This window comes from Arachis ipaensis, chromosome B4, assembly GCF_059453495.1.
Source record: "Arachis ipaensis isolate K30076 ecotype BB chromosome B4, ASM5945349v1, whole genome shotgun sequence".
NCBI lineage: Eukaryota > Viridiplantae > Streptophyta > Magnoliopsida > Fabales > Fabaceae > Arachis > Arachis ipaensis.
This window is the reverse complement of record NC_142439.1, coordinates 136604493-136624345: the sequence shown is the minus strand read 5'-3', so window position 1 is coordinate 136624345 and position 19853 is coordinate 136604493.

Here is a 19853-nt window from a genome sequence, read left to right as displayed (position 1 = left end):
CAAAATTAGCTCTTAATAAGATTATTCTAAAATTTTTGGGTCTTACAGAAAGAACTATGCTTTAAGTTTGATTTATTAATGAAAGAATGATGTTTCGAGCTTTATTGAGAAAAGATTTATGTTTTGAGTTTGAACTATTAATAAAAAGGGTTATACCATAGATTTGATTTAGTAAGAAAAGATTTATGTTTGGGTTTGAATTATTAAGAACAACTTTATGTTTTGAATGTGATTTATTAAGAAAGGATTATAATTTGAGTTTTGACTTATTAAGAAAGGCTTTATTTTTTGAGTTTGATTTATTAAGAAAAGTTTTACATTTTGAGTTTGATGAAAGAACTACATTTTAAGGAATTATGATTCAAAAAGTTTAATAATTTTAAAGAACGAGATTAGTTATCATCCTCCCTAAAGTCTCGAGACCCTGCCGTGAGGTTTAATTAATAGATGACTCGTTTAGTATTTTGAAAGAGGTTTTAATCCGAAATAGTCTTGAAGTTGGTTTGGAAAAAAAATCTTGGTTAAGTAAGAATTGGGCTGAAATAGTCTTAAAGTTGGTTTGGAAAAAAAAATCTTGGTTAAGTAAGAATTGGGTTTTGTATGAAAGAAGAACTTTTTTTTATAAGGTGGTTTTGGGGGTTTTGGAAAAGATTTTAAGGAGTGATGTTGGTTTTCAAATAAAAATGAAATTGTTTTGAGCTTTGACCTAGCAAGGTTTGTGGTGGTTTACTGCTTGCCCAGTGTCGAGATGTATGTGGGGTTCGTGGTTGTGTACCGCCTACATGTTTCTAGAAGAGGATGTTGTGTGGGGTTCGTGGTAGTTTACCGCCTACATGTGTGTGTTGTTTTCCAATTGAAGATCTTGCGAGGTTTGTGGTGGTGTACCGCTTGCAATGGTGGGGTTCTTGGTGGTGTACCACCCACCGGTTTTCAAGAGGATGATATCCAGGTTAGCTATCGGATGTGTCAGGTTCTGACAAAGTAACCGACACGTGAGCTCACGGCCAGTAGGACAGGCATGCATCATCATATTGCATTTGTTTGCCATTGTTTGGGTGTGCTTAAATTGTTTTGGTTTGCCTATCTGATAAGTTCTGCTTAACTGGTAATTGTGATATTTGCTGTAACTGTTCTTTAAGTGTGTTTGCCTTGTATTTATTTGTGCTTGTGACTAATTTCTGTTTTAAGTATTGGTGGTGGATTGATGATAGCGGTGATGAGTTTTGTTGGGCCGGAGGCCGAGATTTAATTGTATTTTGGGGCGGAGGCCGTGATGGGTGAGTTTGGTTTGATTGATTCCTTGGTATTTACATTGAATATTATGTATATTTATAAAGAATGGAACTTTTACGAAATTAAGATATGGGTGTCGGGATTTCGGATTTAATTACATGTTGAAGTTTGAATAGATTCATAAGATAACGATAAGTACTGAGCTTTAAAACAATTTTCGTTAAAAATATCTTCTTGTAACAGTTCTCAAAACCCTCTACTGAGAACCCTTTCGAGTATGATATTCTCACTCCCTTACAGAACTTTTCCTTTCAGGATATGGACGCTGAAGTCATGAAGAGTTTACTTAGTTGTTGTTTTGGCAATGTTTTGTATTGCTTTAGTTATTATTTATTATTCCCTCGTGTTTATCTTTCACAATTTGTAAGAGGGATATGATTTGTTTTATGAAATGCTTGTAAGTTAATACTATGTATATGTATGTATATGGTTGTAAGTATGGATTTATGTTTTGTTTTAAACGGTCGTTTGAAAAATATAGTTTAAGTTTTAAACAGGCTCATATTTTAGTATTAAATATTTTAAGAATCGTCGTAATACCTAAACTATCAGCGTGGCGCAGCCGGAAGCATGACATTTTGATAGTTAGGGTGTTACATATTCTAGTAATAATTAAGAAAATATTAAATAATAAGATAATTTTAGACCGTTTAGACTGATATTTTATTGTTTCTCAAATAATATTCCATTTTATTGATAATATGTAAAATAAAGTCAATATATATGGTCAAATATTTAAAGTGCTTCCAAATTAGTAATCTTCTCAATAATTATGAGAATATATAAAATATCAAAACATCTAATTTTATTAATTTAATATGTGAATGCATTAATATTTAAATCTTACCATCAATATACATTCATGCATCTCTACACAATTGTTTTAGATGAAAACAAAATACGTTTGATACGAAATGCATATATAAATGTAAATCATTCCACGGGATCATCAAGGGTTCATATAAAAAAATATTGATCACCATGTTAAATATTTGTTCCGTATTATTTGATTCTTCCATTTTCATTCGGCACTTTCATTTTCTATCAATTTTTTCCTATCCTCATTCACTAACCTACCAACATATACAAGCTTCAACCTTAATGATCTTCAAATTAATCATCATATCTAATCAATAAAGTACCAAAGGATTAGATTATTTTTGTTTTTATTGCTGCTATATGTTTTTAATCATAACCAAAATTTGGGAATTCATGGTGGCAATAATGAAAACAAACCTCTGCATTATTGGTGATGATAGTACAGAAGATTATTTTTCCTTGCAAGCTTCACCACAACTTTTAGGATTTTAAGTTGTTTTTAAATATTACGGTGAACTCAGGTGAAAATAAATGAGATCTAATTTTGGTACTGTAACACCCTCACTATCAGTAGTCACGCTTCCGGCTGCACCACTCTGATAGCAAGAAGTATTATGACTACTTTACATACTAAATAATAAAATAAGAGCCTGTGACTCGACATTGTATTGCTGATTTCTTCGAAAACTAGAAATAAATATTTTATCTTAAGAAAAATACAAGCAAGCATAGATTCATATACAAGACTCCTTACATAATAACTCAATATATTATACATATAAAACATACAATTCCTATCCCTCTTACAAACTTGTAATAACAAAGACGAGGGAAGAAAATAATCTAATGAATACAACAACATCTAAGCCAAACGCAGTGTAACTCTTCATAATGCTTCTTCCGGTTCCTGAAAAGGTAAAGCTGTAGGGGGTGAGAACCTAACCACACGGTCTCACCACTGAATTTCAAAGTTGTCATAAGAAGATATTTAATAAGAAAACTGTTTTCAAGCTCAGTGATTATCATTGCCTTATGAATTTTGTTTTTAAAACCAATAGGTCATCATTCAAAACCTTTTCGAAGAAACAATATTTAATCTTTCAGAAATCCGAAACCTTTCTTTTCTTATAAGAAAATCTCAATCAGAAACCAACCACGCAATCAAACAACACAATCATTAATCCAGCACCAAAGTGCATTCTTAAATGTAGCACGCCAGGACAAACACAGGCAAGACAGACAAGGAAAGCACAAGTAGGTAGCAATTACACCAAATAGTTCAAGTAGCAGTTAAGAACAGTTTAGCAATTAGGCAAACCAAAACAAGTTCAAACCCAAGCAAAGCATACAAATGCATATGATTCATGCCTGTCCTATGGCTGATGAGGCTCATCTGTCGGTTATCCAGCCAACCTGACAAGTTTGAATTATCCTTAGATTGTCCCCCGACGTGCATCCCCAAGAGTCTATGCATAGCTTTTTCTCAAATAATCAATATTTCTCAATGGGGGTAACATTCCCGGGAATTTATATAGTGCCCGGTCACACTTACGTCGTAGGGTCAACAGCGTATCGAGTTCTCAACCTGGTACACGTGGTGGCAGCCACACCACTTAATCCAGGGAACCTCGTATCTCAGATATTTCAAATTCATAAGCCAAATGAATAATTCAAAGATCATATCTCAACATTCTCAACATCATAATCATTCATTAATCCAAATCTCATTTCCAAATTCATTCAAAAACCATATTTCAAAGAAATCCTCAACATCTTTCTTTCCATTCCGTTCACTAACAATTCTCAATCCAAAACATAACTTTTCCTTTGATAAATAAAGTAATCTTAAATCATATAATGCTTAAAATTAAACCTTTTAAAATAACTACTTCAAATGAAACTTCTAATTTTATAAAATTTCGGCAGCATCTCCTCTGAAACTCGGATTCTGCCACCCTTTTCGGGTCCCATCCAAACATTTCTCAAACCTTTTCCAAACCTCAATAATTTTCCAAGATTCAGCTAGTTCCAATATCAAATTATTTTCAAAGCGAATCAGTGCCCATAATAAATCTCTTTTTAAAATCATACCAGCTCAAATACTAAATCATTTATAAAGTCATTTATAAAGTCACTAACTCAAAATTAAACCATTTCCAAAGCCAATTCCTTTACATCATCAAAAATAGCTTTAAAACCAAGAAAAGCCATTTTTCATAATAATCAACTAAATAACCTTTCAAACTAATTTCTTTTCAGCAACACAAACTACTCAAGCAATCAAGCAATCAGTCATTCAGTCCAGCAAACAACCACATTTAGAAGACAATTATAATCACAGGCATATGTTCTCTCACTTTAATATCTATTTATCACAACTCTGTAATATAAATTAGATTTCAAGAAAAAACTCCTACCTCGTTCGCGATTCAACTACGCGACAAACCACATTTCTATTCTTATCCTACAGCAACAACATTAATACCGACCGTCCCCGCAGCAGCCACAGCCTCTAAACACAGTCTTAGCTCAATCCTAAAATATTAATGTCGCGTAAAACTCAATAATCTATAACATAACAGCAACTAAAAGAGTTTGGAACAAGGAACGACTTACTGGGCTTACGAATAATAAAGAAAACGGAGCAACAACAGCTCCGGTGACGACGCAGCACCTTGATGCTGTATGCAGCAGCCATAGAACTCAACAATCAAGACCCGTAACTCGATCCTATGACACCAAGACCTCAAATCCTCAAACAACTTAAAACAGAAATACCAATATAAAGGTTTTGGAATGCATGGCTTACCCAAACAAGGACGAACGGATGAACTGAAATAACGGTAACTCCGATGGTGGTTCCGGTGATCACCCACGCCACACCCGGTGACCAGAACGGCGGCAACGACGGTGCAGCAGTTCAGAACAACAAGCAGCAGGGGCAGGTGACTGAAATAAGCATGCAGTGACGATAAAGGTTCCCGGAATCCAAAAGAACAGAAACCAAACTTTAAAACCCTTACCGACAGTGTGTTCTCCGGCGGCGGCAGCAGGATTTCGAGCGGCAGAAGCGGCGGTGGCTGGCGCGGGTCTCTCTTTTCTCTCCTTTGCTCCTGAGCTCGCTCTCTCTTGCTCTTTCTGGCTCCTCCATAAGTGGCCGCAACTGACTCCATGACGAGGACGATGACGACGCGGGTACAGTAGCGGCGGCGACGGCTTCACGGTGAGAGCAACGCTGGCAACGCGAAAAGGGTTCCTGTAAGACCCGGTTAATTAACGGCTAATTAACCCATATATGAGAATTTATTCTAGAAAGCCAAAAATGATATTTTTATGGCTTAATATGATAGAGGAAATTGAGACGAGAATTTCGGTACCAATTTTATAGAATTCGGACCAAGATTGGACCGAACGGGCCAAACCGGGCCAACCGGACCCAAAGTGGGCCCTTGGCCCAACATAACTAAACCAAAACCCTAGTTTTCAGCACTCTCTCTCCTCACAACACACTCAAACACGCTGAAATTGAAGAGAGGGGAGGAAGAACACTCTCTCAAGTTCTTTCTCTCACTTGATCTTCAAACCACCATAACTTTTGATCTAGAGCTCCGATTGCCGCTCCGTTTGCGGCCACGCGTTCACCGCGGAGAGCTCTACAAAACCCATACAACTAATCTTGAGGTAAGCCACGTGTTTCTGTTCGAAATTCCAGCCCTTATTTTCGAGTTTCATGGGTAAAATGTTGAGATTTTGGGTTCTTTGATGTTATAGGACCCAACTCTCTTGAAGGAGAAGGTTAATCTTGTCTCCTTGGACCTTGGGTGTGGTAAGATTCTCAACCCTAGTATAATTTGTTGTTCTATGATGTTTGGGTATTGAGATGTTGTGTATGGGTATGATGATTGTGGCTTAGGTTGTGTATATGTGAATATTGGAGCTTGATTGGTGATTTTGGAAAGCTTGGAAGAGGGTTTTGTGTGATAAAATCTATTCTTGGAGGTGTTGATACCTTGAGAGCTTGTGGATAAGTGGTTTGGAAGTGCTCCGGGGGAGCTTGGGAAAATCGGCTAAGGTATGGTTTCGGTTTCCCGTATCTAATATGTAATGTGGTAGGAAATACTTAGGCTAGAGGCCCTAAGATAGGCATTGAATTGTTGATGTTGTTGAATGATTGAGATATATGATGTGGTCATATATGTGATGATGATTATTAAGGCCTTAGTGGTATGATGTATGAGAAATATGCATGTTGTGATATATACTTGATGATTGGTTATGGTTGAATTGTGGGTTGAACCATGTTGATGGTGAGTATGATGTTGATTGTGTACAATAATAATTTACTGGAATTGGTGTTGTTGAGAATTGGCATGAGGAATAGTATATGATATGTCAATGTGTTTGAGTTTGAGCCACTTGGGTGAAGTGGGGTAAAATGATGAGATAGTGATTTTGGTAATTTGTGGTAATGTGTGTCAATGTGTGAGTTGAGGAGGCTTGATGTTGAATTTGATATATTTTGATTGATTTCAAAGAAAAGGGATGAACCTAGCATGTTTTGATTGGTTTTGAAAAGAGTTGGAAATGGCTTGTTTTGAAATTGGCACTTTGTGGTTTTGTATGAAAATATGGTTTTTGGGCACACTTTGGCGGGACATAACTTGGACTACGGATCTCCGTTTTGTACCAAATCTGTTTAGAAATGAAATTGGATCCGGGATGTCCATGCCGTTCAAAGAACGGGTGAAAAACGATTTAAAATGAGGAAGTTATGTCCGTTGGAAGATTGGGGTTTAAATCTGTGAATTCTGCAGCTTTTAACTTAGAAAATTTTTAGCAGAATGACCCCTTGCGCGTGGGCGCACCTGGCGCGTACGCGCCGATCTTCCAGAAAGCGCCATCCACGCGTGCGCGTGATGTGCGCGGGCGCGCCGATTGTGCTGCACCCAATGCCCAGCCATTTTCCAGAGAGTTATGCCAGAACTGTGCCAGTGTTGTACCTGGGGCACGAGAACACCCACGCGTACGCGTGGTTGGCGCGTGCGCGTCGATTGGCAAATCTTTAATCCACGCGTTAGCGTGCATGACGCTTGCGCGTCGATGAGTTTTTGAGGCCATCCACGCGTGCGCGTGGAGTGCGCGTACGCGTGGCCCTGTTTTCATCCCAAAGTTGATTTTTGAGTTTTAAAAGCCAAATCTCATACTTCTAAGCCTCCGATCTCACCATTTATGTCTTAAATCATTATGACATGCCTAGCTATTAAAAAGGGGCTAGTGAATGAGGTAACTTGCGAGTGAAGCAAGGGAAAAATGAATGATCAATGAGGATCAAGATGATTATGTGAGATGCGGAGGATGGTGGTGGAAGTGCTTGTTAAGCCATGGGCCGAAAGGCTATAATTGCTAATGAAACGGCTGGTTATGGATTTAACCGTGAGCCGGAAAGGCTGTGTATAATATGAATATTGGCTGGTTCTGGACTGAACCGTGAGCCGGATGGCTGATATGGATGTTGATCCATGGATGAGAATTCATGCATGCTTATGCTGAATTATTGATAATTGAGATTTGCACTTCCACTATCAGAGGCACGAGATCCCTGGGAGGAAGCAGTGGCTAGCCACCACGTGCTCCAGGTGGAGGCTCGAGACTCTGTTGACCCTATGTCGTAAGTGTGGCCGGGCACTGTGAAAGACCCGGATGAGCTCGCCCCCGAAATATTCACCAGTAAGGGTGATGGATATGGATCATGTTTATGATCAAGTTTATAACGAGTATAACTCGAGTTGGGGATGCGCGACAGAGGGACAGTCCAATGGTTAGCTACCAGGACTTGTCGGGTTGGCTCTATAACCGACAGATGATATCATCAGCCACTAGGGACAGGCATGCATCATAAGCATACTACATGAATTGTTTGAGATTGCCTATTTGACTGCATATTACTTGCTAATTGCCTAAATGCCTTATTTGTTCCTATTTGTAAATCTCTTGTCTGATATAACTGTGTTTGCTATATTATACTCCTGCTGGTTGTTGGGAGGTCTGAAGGAAGTAGAAAGGGAAGTATTAGTTAGACTGAAGGATCTTTAGTTAGTTGCCGCTTACGGTTTAGCTTGTTTATAAGCTTTGATATTTTCTGGAGGAAGTTCTAGGATTGCCTTCGGCTTTCCTCTATTATTATGTATTATATATGTGGAAGCTGTTACCGTACTGGGGACCTCTGGTTCTCACCCATGCGGATTTTGTGGTTTTCAGATGCAGGACGCGAGGCTTCTCGTTGAGGCATGCTGGAGACTTCTGGATTAGCGAAGATCCTTTGTTCTTGGGACTCTGTTTTGGTTTATATATCTTGTTTAGATACTTTTATCTCCATTACATAATACAAACTGTGATTACTCCTTCTAGAGGGGATTTTGGAGAATAGGTTGTATGTATTTGTGTCCCTTTGGGTTTCCTTTGGGGTTTCCTTATTTTATTATATGTATATATTATTATGCTCGGACCGGTTATCTTCGCAGCCGGATTTTGAGTCTTGATATTCCCGTTTTTGACACTCTTTATATATATGATCTTGCGTTAGCTTATCCTTTGCTCGTTACGTTATCGATCGGAGTGTTGCGCGTTCGAGTTACGGTTTTTGTTTACCCCTTTTTCTACAAAGGCTCCTAGTTATAATCAATTATTCATACTACTATACGTACTAAATTTTTGTTTTAGAGGTCGTAATACCTTGCCATCTCTGAATTATGACTTAAGCATAAGTCTCTGTATGGTAGGGTGTTACATTATGGTATCAGAGCAGTTCGTTCCTATAGAGCCTGAGGGATGGACTGACTATGCTTCTGTGCATTCTCTGTTGTGTGTTATGTGCTATTAGTATATCTGCTTGATATAATTGGCATAAACGTTCATGAGCATGCATTTGGGACTTTGAAGCACTAGACTTCCGATATTGAGACTGATCAACTTAATATCGATTGTTGGGTGTGTATAGGAACCAGATGGCGCCTCGTGGACGCGGTAGAGGTAGTGCGAGAGGTCGTACGAATGCTCGTGCACCGGAGAATAATCCTAATGACCCGGTGAACTTTATGGCTGCGTTGGAGAACATGGCTGCTGCTATGCAAGCCACTGCTGAGGCTCTTGGTCAACAGATGAACAACCATGGTAATGATGGAGGTGGAGTTCAGGGTCCGATGACCTTGGCAAACTTTTTGAAGGTTAATCCGCCTAAGTTCAAGGGAACTACTAGCCCGACTGAGGCTGATACATGGTTTCAGGCTATAGAGCGAGCATTACAAGCACAAGTGGTACCTGAAGGACAGCGTGTCGAGTTTGCCACTTATATGCTCACCGGTGAGGCGTCGCATTGGTGGCAAGGCATCCGACGTCTTCTGCAGCAGGGTGATGACTATATCACCTGGAATGTCTTTCAAGAAGAGTTCTATAAGAAGTACTTTCCGACTTCTGCTAGGACGGCTAAGGAACTTGAATTGTTACAGCTGAAGCAGGGTACTATGTCCATATCAGAGTATACTGACAAGTTTGAGGAGCTGTTCAGGTTCTCTCGTATGTGCCAAGGGACTCCGGTGGAATATGAGGAATGGAAGTGTGTTAAGTATGAAGGAGGACTCCGGAGTGATATCTTCAGTTCAGTAGGACCAATGGAGATTAGGACTTTCTCCGAATTAGTGAACAAGTGTAGGGTTGCTGAGGAGTGTGTGAAAAGGGCAACCGCTGAGAAAGGGAGTCACAAAGGTTCATTTCCACAGAACCGAGGGAAGGGCTTTGCACCTAGAGGTCCGTCTTTCAAGAGGGGGAGCTCTTTCAGGAGGCCCAACAACAACAACAATTTCCAAGGGAAGAAGTTTGGGAAGCAACCTCAGAATGAACAAGCTTGTACTAGGTGTGGGAGTCACCATCCGGGAGTACCATGCAAGGCCGGATGGGGTTTGTGCTACAATTGCGGAAAGGCGGGGCATAAAGCCGCAAGTTGTCCAGAGAAGCAAAAGCAAGGTGCTGGGAAAGCACAACAGACGGGTCGGGTGTTCACCACCTCAGCTGTGGGTGCAGAGGGATCCGAGACACTCATTCGAGGTAACTGTGAAATGGCTGGTCAAACTTTAAATGCTTTATTTGATTCGGGAGCATCGCATTCATTCGTTGCATTTGAGAAAGCCCATGAGTTAGGGTTGAAGATCGTAACCTTAGGTTATGACTTAAAAGTGTATAATGCTACCCATGAAGCTATGGTAACTAGACTAGGATGCCCGAAAGTTTCGTTTAGGTTCAAGCAGCGTGATTTTGTCCATAATCTAATCTGCTTACCGATGATCGGTCTTGATCTTATCTTGGGATTGGACTGGTTATCCGAAAACCATGTCCTGCTTGATTGTTCTACCAAGTCGGTGTACTTTATGCCGGAGGATACAGAAGGGCCGGTTGTGGTGAATAATTATTACTTGAATTCAATGATGGTGAACTGTTCTGGAACCGAATGTCAGGGTATCCTGTTGTTAACCGCGGGTGTTTCGGGTGATGATCAAAGGTTGGATCAGATTCCGGTAGTGTGTGAGTTTCCGGAAGTGTTTCCCAATGATATTGAGGAATTTCCACCTAACCGAGAGGTCGAGTTTGCTATTGAATTGGTGCCTGGGGCGGGACCAATCTCAAGTGCTCCTTATAGGATGTCACCGTTAGAGATGGCCGAGCTAAAGTCTCAGTTAGAGGAATTGTTGGGTAAGAACTTTATCCGACCAAGTGTTTTCCCGTGGGGAGCTCCAGTGTTACTGGTAAAGAAGAAAGATGGAAGTATGCGACTCTGTGTGGATTATAGGCAGCTGAACAAGGTCACCATAAAGAATAAGTACCCATTGCCGAGGATTGATGATCTCATGGATCAGTTACAAGGAGCTGGGGTTTTCTCTAAGATTGATTTGCGATCCGGTTATCACCAGATAAGGGTGAGGGGTGAGGATATCCCTAAGACCGCTTTCAGGACTCGTTATGGTCATTACGAGTACACTGTAATGTCCTTTGGGTTGACGAACGCTCCTGCAGTATTCATGGATTACATGAATAGAGTATTCCGTCCGTTTTTGGATAAATTCGTTGTTGTCTTCATTGACGACATACTGATTTACTCCAAGACTGAAGAAGAGCATGCGGAACACCTGAGGACCGTGTTGCAGATTCTAAAGGAGAAGAAACTCTATGCGAAACTGTCTAAGTGTGAGTTTTGGAAGGATAAGGTGAAGTTTTTGGGTCACGTGGTGAGTAAGAAGGGAATAGCCGTAGATCCAACCAAGGTAGAAGCTGTGATGGATTGGAAGCAACCAACCACAGTAACTGAGATAAGGAGTTTTCTGGGTTTAGCTGGCTATTACCGAAGGTTCATCAAAGGCTTTTCGCAATTAGCTTTGCCGTTGACAAAGTTAACTCGCAAAGACACTCTGTTTGTTTGGACTCCTGAGTGCGAGGAGAGCTTTCAGGCATTGAAGAAAAAGTTGACCACTGCACCTGTGTTAGTGTTACCTGAGCCGAACGAGCCTTTTGAGGTGTACTGTGATGCATCGTTGAAGGGTCTAGGGTGCGTGCTGATGCAGCATCATAATGTGGTGGCGTATGCCTCACGACAGTTGAGACCTCATGAAGTTAGTTACCCTACGCACGATCTGGAACTCGCTGCGGTCGTATTTGCCTTGAAGGTGTGGAGGCATTATCTCTATGGGGTTAAGTTCCAAGTCTTTTCCGATCACAAGAGTTTGAAATACCTCTTTGATCAGAAAGAGCTTAATATGAGGCAAAGGAGGTGGATGGAATTATTGAAGGACTACGACTTTGAGTTGAATTACCATCCGGGAAAAGCGAATATAGTGGCGGATGCGTTAAGTCGAAAGTCGTTATATGCGTCTTGGATGATGCTTCAAGAGGAGAAGTTGCTCAAGGGATTCGAGAGTCTAAAAATTGGTGCTCGAGAAGTATCTGGAACCTTGTGTTTGAGCCGATTAGAAATCTCGAGCGACTTTAAGTCCGAACTCCTAAAGGCTCATGAAAATGATGAAGCGTTATGGAAGGTGTTACCGGCTATCGAGCAAGGAAAACAGTGGAGAGTGTCGGAAGAAAAAGATGGGTTATGGAGATTCAAGGGTAGGATCATTGTGCCGGATGTTGGTACTTTGAGACAAGATATCTTAAGGGAGGCACACAAAAGTGGATTCTCCATTCACCCGGAAAGTACTAAGATGTACCATGATTTAAAGGTGATGTTTTGGTGGCCGGGTATGAAGAATGATGTGGCGGAATATGTTTCAAAGTGCTTAACTTGTCAAAAGGTAAAGATTGAACATCAAAGACCTTCCGGGATGTTGCAACCTTTAGAGGTTCCGCAATGGAAGTGGGAAAGTATTGCAATGGACTTTGTGTCGGGATTGCCAAGGACTAGGACTGGTTTTGATGCTATCTGGGTGATTGTGGACCGACTGACGAAGTCAGCTCACTTTTTGCCCATTCGGATGACTTACACCCTTGAGGAGCTAGCTCGGTTATACATAAAGGAGATTGTGAGACTCCATGGTGTACCTGCTACTATAATCTCTGATAGAGATCCTCGTTTCACTTCGAGGTTCTGGGGTGCATTTCAGAAAGCTTTTGGAACTCGATTAAGCTTGAGTATAGCGTACCATCCTCAAACAGATGGTCAATCCGAGAGGACGATCCAAACACTAGAGGATATGTTGAGAGCTTGTGTTTTGGACCAACCAGCGAGTTGGGATCGGTATATGCCGTTAGTAGAGTTTGCATACAATAATAGTTACCATGCGAGCATCGGAATGGCTCCGTATGAGGCTTTGTATGGGAGAAAATGTCAATCTCCACTATGTTGGTATGAAGCTGGAGAGAAAGGCTTGTTGGGACCGGAAATGATAGCTGAGACCACTGAACAAGTCAAGAAGATCCGAGATAGGATGCTTACGGCGCAGAGTCGTCAAAAGAGTTACGCCGATCAAAGGCGGAAGCCCTTAGAATTTGAGGCAGGAGATCATGTTTTCCTGAAAGTTACTCCGACCACAGGAGTAGGTAGAGCGATTAAAGAAAAGAAGTTGAATCCTCGATACATTGGTCCATTTCAGACCTTGGAGAGGATTGGGCCAGTGGCGTATCGGGTGGCTTTACCACCCCATCTTTCAAACCTGCACGACGTATTTCACGTGTCGCAGCTTCGAAAGTACACTCCTGATGCTAGCCATGTGTTAGAACCCGAATCGGTTCAGTTAAGAGAAGATTTGACGCTTCCAGTGGCTCCAGTCAGAATTGATGATACTAGTATCAAACGGTTGCGTGGAAAAGAGGTTTCATTAGTCAAAGTGGCTTGGAGTCGAGGCGGTGTTGAGGAACACACTTGGGAACTTGAGTCGGAGATGCGAACGGATTATCCGCACTTATTCTCAGGTAATTGAATTTGAATTTGAATTTTGTGGGCAAAATTCCCAATTAGGTGGGTAGAATGTAAGACCCGGTTAATTAACGGCTAATTAACCCATATATGAGAATTTATTCTAGAAAGCCAAAAATGATATTTTTATGGCTTAATATGATAGAGGAAATTGAGACGAGAATTTCGGTACCAATTTTATAGAATTCGGACCAAGATTGGACCGAACGGGCCAAACCGGGCCAACCGGACCCAAAGTGGGCCCTTGGCCCAACATAACTAAACCAAAACCCTAGTTTTCAGCACTCTCTCTCCTCACAACACACTCAAACACGCTGAAATTGAAGAGAGGGGAGGAAGAACACTCTCTCAAGTTCTTTCTCTCACTTGATCTTCAAACCACCATAACTTTTGATCTAGAGCTCCGATTGCCGCTCCGTTTGCGGCCACGCGTTCACCGCGGAGAGCTCTACAAAACCCATACAACTAATCTTGAGGTAAGCCACGTGTTTCTGTTCGAAATTCCAGCCCTTATTTTCGAGTTTCATGGGTAAAATGTTGAGATTTTGGGTTCTTTGATGTTATAGGACCCAACTCTCTTGAAGGAGAAGGTTAATCTTGTCTCCTTGGACCTTGGGTGTGGTAAGATTCTCAACCCTAGTATAATTTGTTGTTCTATGATGTTTGGGTATTGAGATGTTGTGTATGGGTATGATGATTGTGGCTTAGGTTGTGTATATGTGAATATTGGAGCTTGATTGGTGATTTTGGAAAGCTTGGAAGAGGGTTTTGTGTGATAAAATCTATTCTTGGAGGTGTTGATACCTTGAGAGCTTGTGGATAAGTGGTTTGGAAGTGCTCCGGGGGAGCTTGGGAAAATCGGCTAAGGTATGGTTTCGGTTTCCCGTATCTAATATGTAATGTGGTAGGAAATACTTAGGCTAGAGGCCCTAAGATAGGCATTGAATTGTTGATGTTGTTGAATGATTGAGATATATGATGTGGTCATATATGTGATGATGATTATTAAGGCCTTAGTGGTATGATGTATGAGAAATATGCATGTTGTGATATATACTTGATGATTGGTTATGGTTGAATTGTGGGTTGAACCATGTTGATGGTGAGTATGATGTTGATTGTGTACAATAATAATTTACTGGAATTGGTGTTGTTGAGAATTGGCATGAGGAATAGTATATGATATGTCAATGTGTTTGAGTTTGAGCCACTTGGGTGAAGTGGGGTAAAATGATGAGATAGTGATTTTGGTAATTTGTGGTAATGTGTGTCAATGTGTGAGTTGAGGAGGCTTGATGTTGAATTTGATATATTTTGATTGATTTCAAAGAAAAGGGATGAACCTAGCATGTTTTGATTGGTTTTGAAAAGAGTTGGAAATGGCTTGTTTTGAAATTGGCACTTTGTGGTTTTGTATGAAAATATGGTTTTTGGGCACACTTTGGCGGGACATAACTTGGACTACGGATCTCCGTTTTGTACCAAATCTGTTTAGAAATGAAATTGGATCCGGGATGTCCATGCCGTTCAAAGAACGGGTGAAAAACGATTTAAAATGAGGAAGTTATGTCCGTTGGAAGATTGGGGTTTAAATCTGTGAATTCTGCAGCTTTTAACTTAGAAAATTTTTAGCAGAATGACCCCTTGCGCGTGGGCGCACCTGGCGCGTACGCGCCGATCTTCCAGAAAGCGCCATCCACGCGTGCGCGTGATGTGCGCGGGCGCGCCGATTGTGCTGCACCCAATGCCCAGCCATTTTCCAGAGAGTTATGCCAGAACTGTGCCAGTGTTGTACCTGGGGCACGAGAACACCCACGCGTACGCGTGGTTGGCGCGTGCGCGTCGATTGGCAAATCTTTAATCCACGCGTTAGCGTGCATGACGCTTGCGCGTCGATGAGTTTTTGAGGCCATCCACGCGTGCGCGTGGAGTGCGCGTACGCGTGGCCCTGTTTTCATCCCAAAGTTGATTTTTGAGTTTTAAAAGCCAAATCTCATACTTCTAAGCCTCCGATCTCACCATTTATGTCTTAAATCATTATGACATGCCTAGCTATTAAAAAGGGGCTAGTGAATGAGGTAACTTGCGAGTGAAGCAAGGGAAAAATGAATGATCAATGAGGATCAAGATGATTATGTGAGATGCGGAGGATGGTGGTGGAAGTGCTTGTTAAGCCATGGGCCGAAAGGCTATAATTGCTAATGAAACGGCTGGTTATGGATTTAACCGTGAGCCGGAAAGGCTGTGTATAATATGAATATTGGCTGGTTCTGGACTGAACCGTGAGCCGGATGGCTGATATGGATGTTGATCCATGGATGAGAATTCATGCATGCTTATGCTGAATTATTGATAATTGAGATTTGCACTTCCACTATCAGAGGCACGAGATCCCTGGGAGGAAGCAGTGGCTAGCCACCACGTGCTCCAGGTGGAGGCTCGAGACTCTGTTGACCCTATGTCGTAAGTGTGGCCGGGCACTGTGAAAGACCCGGATGAGCTCGCCCCCGAAATATTCACCAGTAAGGGTGATGGATATGGATCATGTTTATGATCAAGTTTATAACGAGTATAACTCGAGTTGGGGATGCGCGACAGAGGGACAGTCCAATGGTTAGCTACCAGGACTTGTCGGGTTGGCTCTATAACCGACAGATGATATCATCAGCCACTAGGGACAGGCATGCATCATAAGCATACTACATGAATTGTTTGAGATTGCCTATTTGACTGCATATTACTTGCTAATTGCCTAAATGCCTTATTTGTTCCTATTTGTAAATCTCTTGTCTGATATAACTGTGTTTGCTATATTATACTCCTGCTGGTTGTTGGGAGGTCTGAAGGAAGTAGAAAGGGAAGTATTAGTTAGACTGAAGGATCTTTAGTTAGTTGCCGCTTACGGTTTAGCTTGTTTATAAGCTTTGATATTTTCTGGAGGAAGTTCTAGGATTGCCTTCGGCTTTCCTCTATTATTATGTATTATATATGTGGAAGCTGTTACCGTACTGGGGACCTCTGGTTCTCACCCATGCGGATTTTGTGGTTTTCAGATGCAGGACGCGAGGCTTCTCGTTGAGGCATGCTGGAGACTTCTGGATTAGCGAAGATCCTTTGTTCTTGGGACTCTGTTTTGGTTTATATATCTTGTTTAGATACTTTTATCTCCATTACATAATACAAACTGTGATTACTCCTTCTAGAGGGGATTTTGGAGAATAGGTTGTATGTATTTGTGTCCCTTTGGGTTTCCTTTGGGGTTTCCTTATTTTATTATATGTATATATTATTATGCTCGGACCGGTTATCTTCGCAGCCGGATTTTGAGTCTTGATATTCCCGTTTTTGACACTCTTTATATATATGATCTTGCGTTAGCTTATCCTTTGCTCGTTACGTTATCGATCGGAGTGTTGCGCGTTCGAGTTACGGTTTTTGTTTACCCCTTTTTCTACAAAGGCTCCTAGTTATAATCAATTATTCATACTACTATACGTACTAAATTTTTGTTTTAGAGGTCGTAATACCTTGCCATCTCTGAATTATGACTTAAGCATAAGTCTCTGTATGGTAGGGTGTTACAGTTCCGACATGGTGGTTGGACCTCAGCTCGGCTTTAGATCCCGCTCTCTCTCCCTCGCGCGTCTCTCCTCCTTGCATGGTCTCCTCGGCGCTGGCACCAACGGCCACGCGACGCGACGGCGGTCCTGAGCTGCGCGGCGGCTCCCTTGCGGTACTCTCCTTCTCTCTCAGATCTCCTCCCTCTTCTTCCTCCCCTTTCCTTCTTTCTTTTCTTCGTTCTTCTGCTTTTGCTTTTTTTCTCTTTCTTTCTTTCTTTTGATATGTTTACTGAAGGAAAGAAAATAGGTGTGGCGGCTAGGGTTAATTTAGGGAGTTAGGGTTAATTTGGTTAAAGTTAGGGTTTGGATTTAATTTAGGAAAATTTGTCTTTAATAATTTTAATCAAATTAGGATTTGTTTTATTAATTTCAAATCTAATTTAATCATTAAAACTAATTTAGAAATATTATTTAATTATCAATTTACTAATTAACATTTAATTAGGTATTTTAATTTAAGATTAGAAATAATATAATTAATTTTCTCTGTCTATAAAAATTACGGTATTAAATTCAAAAATCTCAATTATTTTACTAAATCGTATGGAATTCTTATTCTTTTCCAACTGTTAAGTTGTATAATTTAAATATATAAAATTATTCAATAATTATAAGATTAAGTAAAATTTCTAATTTAATTGTCAAAACTTGATTTAATTACTTCTAATAAAATAATTTCTAAAATAAAATCTTTAATGAATAAATAAATTGAAATTAACTCATAATATTTTTTTTTTGAAAATTATGGGTCTTACAGGTACATCTTATTGATTCGAACCGAAGCTCTTTGATTACGAAAACCTTCCAGATCTAATGCGTCAGTTGAACATTGACAAATAAGATTTAATTTATGTACGTACAATGATATTTCATATTTTTTTTTATTATAGTCAGGTGAAAAGTGAGATCTAATGTATGTTACAATGTTGTATTGATAAGGATGTATTTTTTTATTTTTTTCAAAATTTAAAAAATTACATATAGATCGGAAAAAAGATTTGAACATTAAAATAAATTTGAATATAAAAATGGAATTCAAATTATTAGGGCAAAAAGATATACTCTTAACATGCAATGTAATTCATCTATGTTTCTAGAACGAATAAGTCTGTAACAAGTGTATTTTGTGAATAAATTACAAACTTTTTACAATTGACACACTACCTATTTAATTCATAGAATTAATGGTAAAATTAGTCACTAAAAGATAGTTTGTTCGTTGAATTTATTATCAAAATTTTTTCAATTAAATTAGTCCATAAAAAATTTAAAATTAATTTCATTTCTCCTTTCGTTAATGGATTAATATTCTCCGTTAACAATTACCAATGACATCAAGAGTATCTTCTCAACCCCCATAAATTGTTGATCTCCTTTCATCATTTTTGAATTTTTCATCATGGTGAAAAACAATTGTTTTCTGCATTTGCTATGAATCTCTAAATATTTTTCATAGGACTATGTCAAAACTACATAAATCAGGAGACAATATGAATCATAATAATTTTACAAACAATTCTGCTAGATAACTGACTAGGAGTGCAGTTAACTAGTGAAAAAAGGTGTCCATTTACGAAAAAAATAGAACCCCGATTCTAGAGTCAACTTAATTTCACTTTCAATCCCATTCACAATAAAATAAACAACCACAAAAAAAAAACAAAAATAAACATCCGAAGCATAACAAGAAAATATCTAAAATTATTGTAAAAGATTATCCAAAACTCTTTCCCTTATGGTAAAGAAGAATGCATCCTTTTCGGATATAGAAACATCCAAAACCTAACAAAAGAGATATCCAAAATAATTTAAAAAATCCAAAACCTAATAAAATGAGACATCTAAAATTGTTGAAAAAAGAACATTTGAAAACTAAGAAAAGAAACATTTAAAACTATTCAAAAAAATAATTCAAATCCTAAAAAAAATATCAAAATTAAAACAAAAGAAAAAATACATTCAAAATATATAAAAAATAATCAACCACAAAAAAAAAACATCCGAAACTGTAACAAAAAAAACATCCAAAATCATTGTAAAATATTATCGAAAAGTTTTTCAATTATAGTAAAACAGAACGCAATACTTTTGAATACAGAACACATCCAAAATCTAACAAGAGATATATTCAAAAGTATTTTAAAAAAAAAATCTAAACCTAACAAAGCAAGACATCCAAAATTGTTGAAAAAAGAGCATTCGAGAACTAAGAAAAGAAACATCTAAAACTATTAAAAAAATTTATCCAAAACCTAAAAAGAAAAAATATCCAAAATATAAGTAAAAGAAACATTCAAAACAGATATAAAAACACATCCGAAATCTAGGAGAAAGAAACATCTAAAACTTGTAAAAAGAATCATCCAACACATTTGAGGCCTCTTGCTAAGAGCCTTTTGGTGAACCTGGGATTGGGTTGATGTTGTTGTGCGCTAAAAATGCCACGAACAGAACGTGAAGCTCTTTTTTGTCGTCGAAGCCATGCTTTTACAAATAGAAACCAAATTAGGGATGGAGATATTATTAAAGTGATATTTTTTTATGAATCTTGATTAGTGAATGTGTAGGATGGCAAATTGCAATGGAAGGCATTGCGGCACGAGAAATTGCAGGGTGGGTGCACATCATGACACGAGAAATTGTAGGGTAAGGTGTGCACATCA